The 12799-nt window shown below is 44.9% G+C and overlaps 1 long non-coding RNA gene across 9 annotated transcripts in view; it reads right to left on the reverse strand.

Annotated features, from left to right (window-relative positions):
* LOC147424035 (uncharacterized) overlaps positions 1-12799 on the reverse strand; it is a 60973-nt gene that overhangs the window by 34386 nt on the left and 13788 nt on the right. The gene's annotated exons all lie outside the window — the stretch shown is intronic.

A 12799-nucleotide genomic window follows, 5' to 3' on the forward strand; every position in this document is an offset into this window, starting at 1 on the left:
CCGTAATCCACGCAAAGAGAGAGAGAGAGAGAGAGAGAGAGAGAGAGAGAGAGATCCCTTGCATTTTTCTCTTACAGTGGAATAGCAAGAACAAAGGAAACAGCAAGGAAGGCACGGAAAGGACCAAGGCTTGCAAAGAAAGCATTTGAAAGGTCCGCTAGTAAGAAGAAAAGACCAGGTAAACGAATGAAGATATTGAAGGGACCAAAAATGAAGAATATTCAGAAAAACATGGGTTTATTCAAAGAGATCAGAAAAGCTCATAAATGTATTGAGCTTTGTGTCCCTAAACTTCCTTTCCCAAAGAGCAGTAAGGCAAATTTGCGAGGAAGCATGTGTTGGTAGAATGAGATGGAAGGCTGTTGCCCTGCTCTGAAATCTGCAAATCTTTATCTGCTGAATTCTGACTCTATGTCAGTGACGATGTCGATGAAGACGATGCGGCGACGACGCACTGAAAACGCAGATGCTGAAATCTGCATTTTCCGGGCTGAATCTGCAAACTTCGCGGGATCTGGCATGCAACGAGGATCTGTTGCGGGAAGGTGAGATCTGCGAGGTTTGGGGGTTCTACTGCAGAAACTGACTGCTGAAAACTGGAAACGCTGATCTACTTGTTGATCTTGTCGCAATGGAACAAAAGTCACTTAAAAATAATAAGTGAAAAATGTCAAAAATAGGGAAAATAGGTTTATGCACTGTAAAGATGCTCTTAAAGAGTTCTGATGGAAATTTGATGTGCCAGATCGCTTCCTATTCTAGATTGACTTGACTGAACTGAACCCTTGTCATGCTGTAGCTTGTCCACGGACACGGTTGGATGTGTCACGTGACAACCGCAATACATTGATTGGTTGAAAGAGGATTGTAGAGCTCTCAAGCAAAATGGCACTCCCGTTCTGTCTTTTTCTAACCATATTTTGCAAATTGGTGTTCAACTACGTAAGTAAGATGAGGATCGCAAGGAGACTTTTCTCTTTAGTTTGGACGATATCATGACGCTCTACGTCCGCAAGGGGGACCTTAGAGAAGATACCACTTTCTAGGTGTTATCAGCTTTCAGACAAATTATTGGCAGTTGTTGTTGGATTGGCATGCCAGATAATGTTGTGCTCGGCACTGCTTTGTTTGATATCTGAGCTGAACTAGGTGCTTGGCAATGCCTTGGTTTATCTGTATGCCAAATGGGGTGCAAGTAGATATGTAAGCTAAATGTGATGCTCTTGTGAGAGCACAATAAGTTCTTGAGAGGCATCTTGTTCGGAATGTCGTCTTTTACAGTGCATTGATTGCAGTATATGCCCAACATAGCAGCGGCAGTGGTGGTCTTCAGAATATTTTGGTTACTATGTATGCCAACTTCTATTCTCGACAGTGCTTTGATTGAAATATATGCCTAATGCGGAGCTTTGGCGATGCTTTAATTGATATGTAGATCATATGTGTCTAATGTGGTTGAGCTTTGGCAATGCTTTGGTTTATCTATATGCCAAATGTAATGCATTCGTCAAAGCAAAGGTTGTGGTCGACAATGCTCTAATAGATATATAAGGTAAATGTGATGCTCTTATGAAAGCACAAAAAGTTCTTGGTGGGCTTCCCATCCGGAATGTCATTAACTTGAATGCAGTTATTGCAGTATATATCCAACATAGCTGTTGCAAAAAAGCTATGAGTTGTTTTAACCGGATACGAAGAGAAGGACTAAGAGCAACGAGAAGGAGGAATCAGCTCTTGCTTGCAACTTCTCTCTCTCACAAGATCTCTCGCTCTCGTAAGCAGGGTAAATAGGCTATTTCTCTTCACCTTGGAGGAAGGGAAACGAGCTCTCTCTCTCAACCTTGGAGAGAAGATAAACGGGCTCCCTCGCTCTCGACTTTGGGGGATTCAAGAGCATAAGAGGAGATACGAAAGCAGGGAATGAAGCTCTCGCTCTCGACCTCAAGGAATCAAGAGAAGCAACGAAATCAGGGTATCTTGCGCAACGAAGGAAAAGGGAATGAAGCACCAGCTTTTAAGCTCTAATAGCAGGCATATGCGAGAGCTCTCAAGGTGGATAAGCTCTCAAGGTGGTCATGGCTGTGAAGAATCCGGGGGAAGAAATAACCAGGGTTAATTTTAGCTCTTTGGGGCAGATTTTTAGGAGGATTAATGTAACACACTTGGACACTCCAAGTCAAGAATCAACCGCGACAACACCAAATAACCACTTCAAAACAATTCACAGATGACAATAGATTTGCACTGGCCCGGCAGAGTTCCATGCCTAGAGATATTGGCCCCAGCGACTGGCGCCCCTTTCGGTACTTCTTTTTATATTAATCAGATCAAAGTACAAGAGAGTTGCTAGGGTTTCACTCTTAGACTCTGCGTCCAGATGCTCTGAGAAGTGAAGCCCTCACCACTTATTTAAAGGTTACAAGGGATGCCCAAAAGCAGAGCCCCAAAAGCTTCAAAATCAAAAGCTCTGAAAGCCAAAAGCATCTGCTCTTTCTCTCTCTGAGAGTCCCAAAGAAAAGCAAAAGACTTTTTCTCTCTCTCTTTCTCTTGCTATTTGCGTAGAAAAAGCAAGAAAAGCTGCCAGCGCAAATTCCGCCGGAAAACGCGGAAATCCGTACTATTGCTGCCACATGGCACCCCCGTTAGAATTAGGGTTTGCTGAATTAGGGTTTCAGCCTGAAATTAGGGTTTCTTGCAAATTAGGGCTTCTGGCAGATTTTAGGGTTTGCAGGAATTTTAGGGTTTCAGCCAGAAATTAGGGTTTCTACCGTCCACCACATCATCACTTTGTGACATACCCCCCTCTTGAAAGCATTGTAATCGACCGCGATTACGCTTGCAAAACCGACAAAAGCCATAAACCGTCTTAGCAGACACTGACTGTTATTACCTACGTACTAGGAACACACATCTAGCACATGTACCAAATCGACAGTCACATCACACGACATCACATGACATTCAACATTCATTCGGATCTTAGACCATGATTTATCGGCAATGTAGCTAGCAATCACATCTAGGTCCAATCGGGACCTCATCGATGTCCGATTGACTAACCCCTATTGCAACCATGTCTATTCGAGATCAAGTAGACCAAAATGCTGCAGTCATTTCGTCTATCAATTCTTGCACTCAAAAGAAGTGAAGAAACAAATCAGTATCATTATCAGGAATTCCATTTCATAAAGTCATACAGCAGAATACTGTCAGCTCTCCGTATCCCTGAAGCTCAAAGAAACATCAGTGACTCTAGTATCTAAATCAAGGCATCTGTTGACAAAGGAGTGGAGTGACTCCCCTCTTGTGCATCCCACTGCACCAGATCTCCGGCCAAGCTGAATTCTGGGTTCCATTTGGAGTAGACTATGCTAAACCATAAGCATCGAGGTAAAGTTTCACAATCTGAGGAGTATCTGCTAGGTCTTCCTCCTCCATCCACTTCGCATCTAGTGCAGGATAATTCTTGAACTTAACCAAAAACCGCCTTCGGACTTTTACCTTTATTCTTCGTATCCTTATGTGCCAAAATCTGTTCAGGAACAAGGATCTCCTCGTTTTCTTCCACTTTGGGTTGCTCATCAAGCTCCCCATCATCAGGCCCATCAACTTCAAAAGGTTTCAAGAGACTCACATGAAATGCATTGTGAATCCTCCAAGTATCTAGCAGTTTCAATTGGAAGGAGATATCGTTTATCTTTTCAGTAATCAGAAAAGGGCCATAGTATCGCATACGAAGCTTTGGAAAAAGCCTCTCCTTTCCCTTTTTCTTTCGTAGGCGTGCCTTCTGAAAACGTAAGAGCACCCAATCATCCTTCTTCAATTTCATGTCGCGACGATGGCGATCCGCTTCCTTTTTCTGTCGTTCTTGAAACTTCTGCAAAGTCTCGCGAACCTTGGCAAAAGCCGTATCCAGATCTCGCGTATATTCATCCGCTTCAAAGATCTTATCTTTCGTGCTCAGGAAGGGTGGAACGTTCGCAGCACCTTCAACAATCTCAAATGGTGCCTTCCCCGTCGAAGAGTGTATCGTGTTATTGTAGGCAAATTCCACCAAAGGTAAATATCTTTCCCATTGAGTCTTTTGATCTGAGATATAAGACTTCAATAAATCTAGAACCACTGAATTGGCAATCTCGGATTGCCCGTCAGTCTGTGGATGGAAAGATGACGAGAACTGCAACCGCGTGCCAATGTTCTCCCAAATTGCCTTCCAAAACAAACTCGTAAATCTGGGGTCCCTGTCGGAGACAATCGTCTCAGGCATGCCATGTAATCTGAAAATATGGGCCACAAACAGTCTCGCTAAGTGATCTGGCTTGACTGTTTTCTTCACTGGAATGAAATGAGCATGTTTGTTGAATCTGTCAATAACAGTCCAGATACCATCGTGACCACTCTGTGTTCTCGGTAGATCAAAAATGAAATCCATCGCTATACTTTCCCAGGGGCGGGTGGGTATGGGTAAAGGCTATAACAATCCCTGTGCCTTATTCCTGTCAAACTTGACCTTCTGGCATACCAAGCAATTGTGCACAAACTCTTCCACATCCTTCTTGAGTCTCGGCCAAAAGAAGTATCTCTCTACCCCTTTCATGGTGGTAGCAATGCTGCCGTGACCCGTAAAAGATGGACAGTGGCATTCAGTCATAACCTTTTCCCTCAACGGTTGTGTAACGCACAACATAGTCTTTTTCATCAAGTAGCCTTCCCGAAGGGAGTATCCCATTACTGTCTCCCCATCCCGTATCCGTGTGAAAATATCTGCAAAATCTGTATCTGTGGCATAATGATCGACCATATCCTCGAAGCTCCTATGATGTATCGCGGAAATAGCTAGAACCAACGGTTTCCGAGACAAAGCATTTGCCACCACATTCTTCTGTCCCTGCACATGGACAATCTGGAAGTGGAACTGTGACAAGATGTTCGCCCACCGCATCTGCTTTTTCCGAAAGCTGCTTCTGTGACTTGAAGTAGCGCAAACTCTGATGGTCTGTAAAGACAGTAAAATCCGCTCCGAGTAGGTAATGCCGCCACTGAGTAAGAGCATGGATAACCACCAAAAGCTCTTTCTCATAGATCTGTGCTGTCATCTCCGGCCTAGAGAACAAACGGCTCTCGTAAGCTATGACATGGCCTTCTTGCATCAAGACCGCACCCAAACTACGACCACAAGCATCACAATATACTTCAATGACTTCTGCAAGTCCGGCAAAGTCAAAATTGGTCCCGTAGTCAATTTCTCTTTCAATGTCTAAAAGGCAGTCACCTCTGTGGGTCCCCACGAGAAAGGTACTCCTTTCTGTGTCAAGCTATGCAAAGGGGAAGCAACCTCTGCAAACTTTCGTATCAACCGCTTGTAGTACGAACACAGTCCCAAGAAGCTTCTCACTTCATGGACATTCCTCAAGTCGGGCCAATCACGGATAGTCTCTATCTTGGCCGGATCCATTTGCACTCCTGCTGCTGCTGACACAATGTGTCCCAAAGAGTGTATCTCTGGTAGAAAAAATTCACTTTTCTTTGCATTAATCACTAACTTGTGATCTCGTAATGCCTGAAAGACCTAAAGCAGATGACCTCTGTGTTCTGCCTCACTCTTGGAGAAAACAATGATGTCGTCAAAGAAAGTGCCAACAAATAGCCTGCACTCTCGAAAAATCCTGTCCATCATCCGATTAAATGTCGCAGGAGCATTGGTTAAGCCAAAAGGCATCACCAAAAACTCAAATAACCCAAAAGTCGTCCGAAAAGCTGTCTTGTAGACGTCTCCCGGCGCTATCCTGATATGATGATATCCACTCTTCAAGTCCATCCTGCTAAAGCACGAGGATCCCTGTAACCTGTCGAGTATATCATCGATCCTAGGGATCGGAAATCTGTTCTTGATGGTGATTTTGTTGAGAGCTCTATAATCGATGCACATTCTCCAAGATCCATCTTTCTTCAAAGCCAACAACACTGGAGAGCAATACGGTGAAGTACTAGGCTGGACAAGACCCTTTTCCAAGAGGTCTTTCACTTGGTTCATAATCTCTTCATTCTGTGCTCGGCTCACACGGCAGGGTGGCCGATTCGGTGGTGTACTTCCAGGTATCAGATCAATGGTATGATCTTCAGGACGAGCAGGTGGTAACTCACCTAGCAGGCCTTCTGAGAAGCAATCGGCGTGAGAGTGTAGAAAATCTTGGCGTTCTTTATCAAGTTTAGACAGATTTGTCCTATCATCATCACTCAACTCTTTCATAAAGATCGAGTAAACAAACATACTAGATTTCATTAATTTTGAAATGGCCGAAGACGATACAATAGGGACAGACTCGCCCTTCAGTTTAATATCAAGTACAATTGTTATGCCCTTTTCTGTAGTCAAAGTCGCTTTTCTCGCCCGATAATCGACCACGGAGTTGTTCTTGTGGTACCCGGGAATCCCTAAGAAAACATCACAGCCCTCCAAAGGCATTATGAAGAATTCCTCATGCCCCAAATACCCCTTACAATGCAACCGAAGTTTGCCAATGACAGGTGTAATGGCTACGTCCCTGTCGGGTGCCGCTAGAACTACCTCTACAAGTGATCCCATCCGATCGGGAGTAATCTCGAGCCGCGCCGCCAATTCCGGTGAAATGAAGTTGGCCTTGGCTCCTCCATCAAAGAAAATCAGGGCCTCTTGATCTTTCACTTTGCCCCAAGCTCGACAAAGTTCTGTACTCTCATCCATTGTAAGGTGCAGCGGAATGAATGTTGTATTTTCTCAAGATTAGTGATCTATATTTGCTCAAGGTTCCTTTTAGTTCTTAGGGAAGGAGAGAGCCTTCCGTCTTTATGGAGAGTGCTATGATCATGAACAAAGTGAGTGGATATTGTGCGTGCAAGTGTATGAGACTGAGAGAAGGACAGAGAAGAGATACGACACCCGAGAGTTTGTAAAACCCTCCTCCGAAGGCCCCACTCTCGTCGGCGAGAGTGGTCTACTTCTTGATTGCACAAAGGTGTACAATGCGTATGCAATGGACTGATGCAGCTTGGACTATGCCGATGACGATGACGGTGATGATGACGACGACTTGATGGCTGAAATCTGTGGTCTTCTAATCGCTGAATCGGGGTTGTCTTGGTGGCTGAAAATGACTGCTTTCTTGCTGCGTTTGTATGGCTGAAAATGGGGGAGCATCTGCAACCGATCTAGGGTGGTTCTGCTACTGTTCATAAGGCTGAAATCGTTGTGTACCTGCTGTTGATGAAGGCTGAAAACAAAACGCTGGCTGGATCTGCCCTTGCCAAAAACGCTAGGCTTGTGGAGCCCAAAACGCTGAACTGTGGCAGGATCTTGCTAGCGTTAGTAGTTCCTGCAATGCTGAAGTCTGCTTGCTGAACTTGCTAAAGAAAAACGCTCATCTGGCATATGCTAGCGATCCCAAAAACGCTATGATGGGGCTGCCTGCAGATGGGTAAAACGCCAGACAATGGTGGTTGATGGCGATGCTGGATCTAGGAACTATGGGAGAAAACGCCAGGTATGGGATGAGAGGTATGGCGAGGCTATGTGCTGAGGGGGGTACTGCTGAGAAGTTGCCTGTTGAGCGGGAAGCTCCTGCTGCCTCTTTTGCCAGAAAGTGCTAACTTGGGTTTGCTTATATATTAACTTAGCAAAATTTCCCTACCTACTTTTGTTGGAAAGTCACTTAAAAATAATAAGTGAAAATAGCCAAAAATAGAAAAATAGGCTAAATGCATTGGAAAATTCCCCTGACTGAATCTGATGGATCCTGAAGGGAATACTGATGATCATGATGTGTGCAACCAGAGGATATGCATCTATGCTAAGTGACTGAGCATGCACGGTCTACGAATAGACTCACAAAAGTACCAGATCACTGCTAATCTAGACTTGACCAAACTGACTGAACCCTGCTGTGGTGTAGCTTGTCCACGGACACATAGGGTTGGGATGTCTCACGTGACATCCCCTCCTTTTCAAAATGAGGTACTGGTAGCGAACTGTATGGCGTCGAGGGAGATCGCCAATAGCATCCGGAATCCTGGAAGGGACTCTTCGCCGGCCCACTCTGAGGTGTGGGTTATGCGGTACTTGAACTTCATAAAGGTTTGGAACGCTTGCTTCTTTGGGCCGCACCGAAAGCGACACAAAGTCTTCTGTGGCTCCTTCCTTGCTTCAACTTCGTCTAGAGATCTACTTCTGTCATCTTCAAGAATCTCCATGGCTGAAAATTCTTGAAACCATCTCCAACACAAAACCATGAACATACCCATTCCATGTAAAGTGAAGGAAAAAAATCTGGTCTTTGCTAAAAACTATGTATGCAATGTAGATGAACATAGAGACGGAGTGACAACCCGTTCATCAAATACAAGCAAACAATGCGCTCGAATCTTGTCTGTTTCATCGAAATCAATCAATTGTGGCAAATCACAATGGAAATGCCCATGCTTGGTGCTCATACAATCATATGCTCTTTCGGAAACTGTGTCATGCCAAGCAAGAGACATGGTCTGTGACTTCCTTACATACAAACTTTTCAGCTTTTCATGAACAATCCGCATACATTCGTGCTCATCCATGAGAGAAACGTGCTCAACATACAATATGTCATGCCTAGGAAAAGGGATCACATAACGATGTTGACTAAAATACAGGAAACCGTCACGAATGAAACACTCGAACAATGCGTGCGTATCAATCATGCGAACACATAATACTTCCTCTAAGGGCTCTTTGGACCAAGGCTCGAGAGCCAAGATCGCTTCTTCGGGATCTATCGAATCTTCTTGTGGGGGATCTGTGGACCTCGACTCGAAAGCCAAGATTGATTCTTGGTGATTGATCGAATCTACAACGAGATTAGCTTCGCTAGAAAAAACATCAACTAACACATCATCTTTGTGAGCAATCACATCATCTTCATGCAACTCATCATGCTTGTGAGAAATCACATCTTAATCATGTAAATCATCATGCTCGTGAGAAATCACATCTTGATCATGCAAATCATCATGCTTGTCATTGGCATCCAAATCATCATGCTTAGCAATATCATTCAAATCATCATGCTTATCTTTGTCATCCAAATCATCATGCTTGTCATTCAAATCATCATGCTTATCATCATGCAAGTCATTGTGCTTATCATTGTCAATCAAAACATCATCATGCTTCACACAATCATGCAAATCCTGTGTATCATGCTTTGGAGAAGAACAGACTGAGAGAGTCTTCTTTTCCCGATCTTGTTGCATCTGTGCCTGCATTCGAGAAAAGAGTCGCAACATCTCTTGCCTTATTGCTTTGTTCTCTCGATCAAAGTCTGCTTCTCTTGCTTTGGCTTTCAAGCGTGCTTGCTCGTTCTCACGCGCTATGGCTGCCATTCTTTTTTGGTACTTACGCTCGATGGCTGCCATGTCTTCTTCGTAGGCTTTTTTTTCTGCTTCTCGTTCGGCATCTCTTGCTTTGTCTTCTAACTTCTTGTGCATCATCCTCTTGTCGAAAGCCTCCATAGGAGTTAGTGCAATCGATGTCGTAGATGGGGAAGGGTCGGAAAAACCTCCTGGTGGGGAAAAATCTTCTTCGCCTCTCTCATGCTCATCACTTCCAAGCGAAGTATCCATTCCGCTTCAAGTGATGATCATTCTGAAATCGTGGGTTCTTGTGGGTCCTTGGGGTCTTAAGTTCACGAGGAACTTGGGTTCTTGGGGGTCTTGAGGTTCTTGAGGTTCTCGAGGGTCTTGAGGTTCTTGAGGTGTTCTTTCGCTTGCAAATCGCGTTGGAGAAGGATCTTCTCTTCACCCGAGTTCTACTCCTTTCTGCGGGCGCACCCCTTGGCGGCCTTGCGCTCACACCAAGGTTGCTTTTTCCCACCTCACGTCGATTGGCCGGCCGCTAAGTGCACGGTCCGCTCTCAATGACTGAAAAGAGACACAAGGGGAGGCTCGACAAGCCCTTCTTTCTTGGGATTCCTGTCACTCTTCAACAAAACACGATTAGGAATCGCCACGCCCAAGTAAACTTGGGTTCATGCGACCGCAACAAGCAAAAAAATTCTTGTGGTTCTTGTGGTTCTTTCCTTGAGTAATGCAGAACACTTCCAAAGCTCTGATACCATTGTAAGGTGCAGCGGAATGAATGTTGTATTTTCTCAAGATTAGTGATCTATATTTGCTCAAGGTTCCTTTTAGTTCTTAGGGAAGGAGAGAGCCTTCCGTCTTTATGGAGAGTGCTATGATCACGAACAAAGTGAGTGGATATTGTGCGTGCAAGTGTATGAGACTGAGAGAAGGAGAGAGAAGAGATACGACACCCGAGAGTTTGTAAAACCCTCCTCCGAAGGCCCCACTCTCGTCGGCGAGAGTGGTCTACTTATTGATTGCACAAAGGTGTACAATGCGTATGCAATGGACTGATGCAACTTGGACTATGCCGATGACGACGACGGTGATGATGACGACGACTTGATGGCTGAAATCTGTGGTCTTCTAATCGCTGAATTCGGGGTTGTCTTGGTGGCTGAAAATGGGGGAGCATCTGCAACCGATCTGGGGTGGTTCTGCTACTGTGCATAAGGCTGAAATCGTTGTGTACCTACTGTTGATGAAGGCTGAAAACAAAACGCTGGCTGGATCTGCCCTTGCCAAAAACCCTAGGCTTGTGGAGCCCAAAACGCTGAACTGTGGCAAGATCTTGCTAGCGTTAGTAGTTCCTGCAATGTTGAAGTCTGCTTGCTGAACTTGCTAAAGAAAAACGCTCATCTGGCATATGCTAGCGATCCCAAAAACGCTATGATGGGGCTGCCTGTAGATGGGTAAAACGCCAGACAATGGTGGTTGATGGCGATGTTGGATCTAGGAACTGTGGGAGAAAACGCCAGGTATGGGATGAGAGGTATGGCGAGGCTACGTGCTGAGGGGGGATACTACTGAGAAGTTGCCTGTTGAGCGGGAAGCTCCTGCTGCCTCTTCTGCCAGAAAGTGCTAACTTGGGTTTGCTTATATATTAACTTAGCAAAATTGCCCTACCTACTTTTGTTGGAAAGTCACTTAAGAATAATAAGTGAAAATAACCAAAAATAGAAAAATAGGCTAAATGCATAGGAAAATTCCCTTGACTAAATCTGATGGATCCTGAAGGGAATACTGATGATCATGTTGTGTGCAACCGGAGGATATGCATCTATGCTAAGTGACTGGGCATGCACGGTCTACGGATAGACTCACAAAAGTGCCAGATCACTACTAATCTAGACTTGACTGAATTGACTGAACCCTGCTGTGGTGTAGCTTGTCCACGGACACATAGGGTTGGGATGTGTCACGTGACATCCATGGTGTCAGGATCAGTACCCACACAATCTGGAACCAGTCCTGTTTTCATCTTGCCTTTGCGTACACGGTCCTCAGCTACTCTCGAACTCTCAGGCCTTTCGTCGTCCTTGTCATTTCGTTCTTTCTGTGCCTTTTTAGGGCACTTCGCGGAGATATGTCCAAGTTCCCCGCATCCAAAGCACTTCCCCTCCCTGATGAAGCGAGCTATCTCCTGAGGAGTAAGCTTGGGTCGTGCATCTTTTCTCTCTGGTTGCTCTTTCTCTTTCTACTTTCATTCCCAGAAGTCTGTCCGGGTCGTTGTGTCGTGACCTCATCTGTGGGGTAGGTCAGACTGCCAAAGTGAATTGCAAAGCCCCACTTCGCATGACTCATCAACTCCTGAATAGAAGTTGACTTCTGTTCCAAGCAGTGATCTCGGATCTCTGTAGGTAGACCCAAGGTAAACCGCTCAATCTGTTCTCTAAACGAGATCTTCTTGAATGAAGAGGCAGGTAGAAAAGAGCTCCAGAATCTTTCACAGTAAGAATTCACTGTATCGCTCTTGGTCATCCGGAGATGGTTCCAAGCAGCTCGTATATCCCGTTCAAACTCTTGAGTCAACCAAGAAGAAATAAAAAGCCTCTTGAATTTCAGCCATGTAACTGGCACAGTCTTGCTTAATAGAAGCGTGGACCACCAAGTGCGAGCATTCCCCTTAAAATAAGAAGCAGCTCTCCGAATCTTGGAGTGCTTTGAATAGCGTCCTCACGCGAAAGCGATGTCAAACTGATGTATAAAAGACAAAGCCTTCGAAGCATCGGAGTATCCCGAAAAAGTATCAAACTCGAGTGCTTGGCCACCTTCCTTAAACTCTCGGACTTTCTTGCTTTTATCTTCGAGAAAGTCATACTGGTTGGCTTTGTAAAAATTCTTCTTGTTCGCATAAAAGTTTCCGTTGTCAGAGTCTGAACTGTCAGTAGACGAGTCCTCTGTAGAAGTGTCACTCATTGGGCGAGATTTAGACTCCTTTGTCTTTTTCTTGCCCTTTCCGAAGCGTTGTTTCTTGGTTCGCTTTGCTTTTTCTGTCTTCTTCGTTCGAGTCTGAAGAGCTAGAAGAACTGTTAGAAGAAGAAGAAGAACTGGGTAAGCCTTCAAACTTGACACGCTTCTTCTGTTTCTTTGCCTTGTCGAATGTCGACCGACGACCCAAATATCCCGGGAATTTAGTGCCTTTCTTCTGCTATTTGCCATGCTTTTTGTCTTTCTATTGCACGTCGAAAAGCTGAGCAATCCGTGCATCAACCATGTTCTCCAGTTCCTTCTCCATATAGTTCTTGGAGGCAGAAGGTTTCTTGAGAGCGGGTTTCGGGAGTGGTGTTGTGGTTCTCTGCCACTCCGTCTGTACCTCTTCCAAAGAGGTCTGGTTCATATATTTTGCCATCTTCGGGTTCTTGGCAAAATTGAGCATCATCTTTGTTGC

Source organism: Adiantum capillus-veneris, chromosome 26 (genome assembly GCF_014529385.1).
Source record: "Adiantum capillus-veneris isolate H3 chromosome 26, ASM1452938v2, whole genome shotgun sequence".
NCBI classification, from domain to species: Eukaryota; Viridiplantae; Streptophyta; class Polypodiopsida; order Polypodiales; family Pteridaceae; genus Adiantum; species Adiantum capillus-veneris.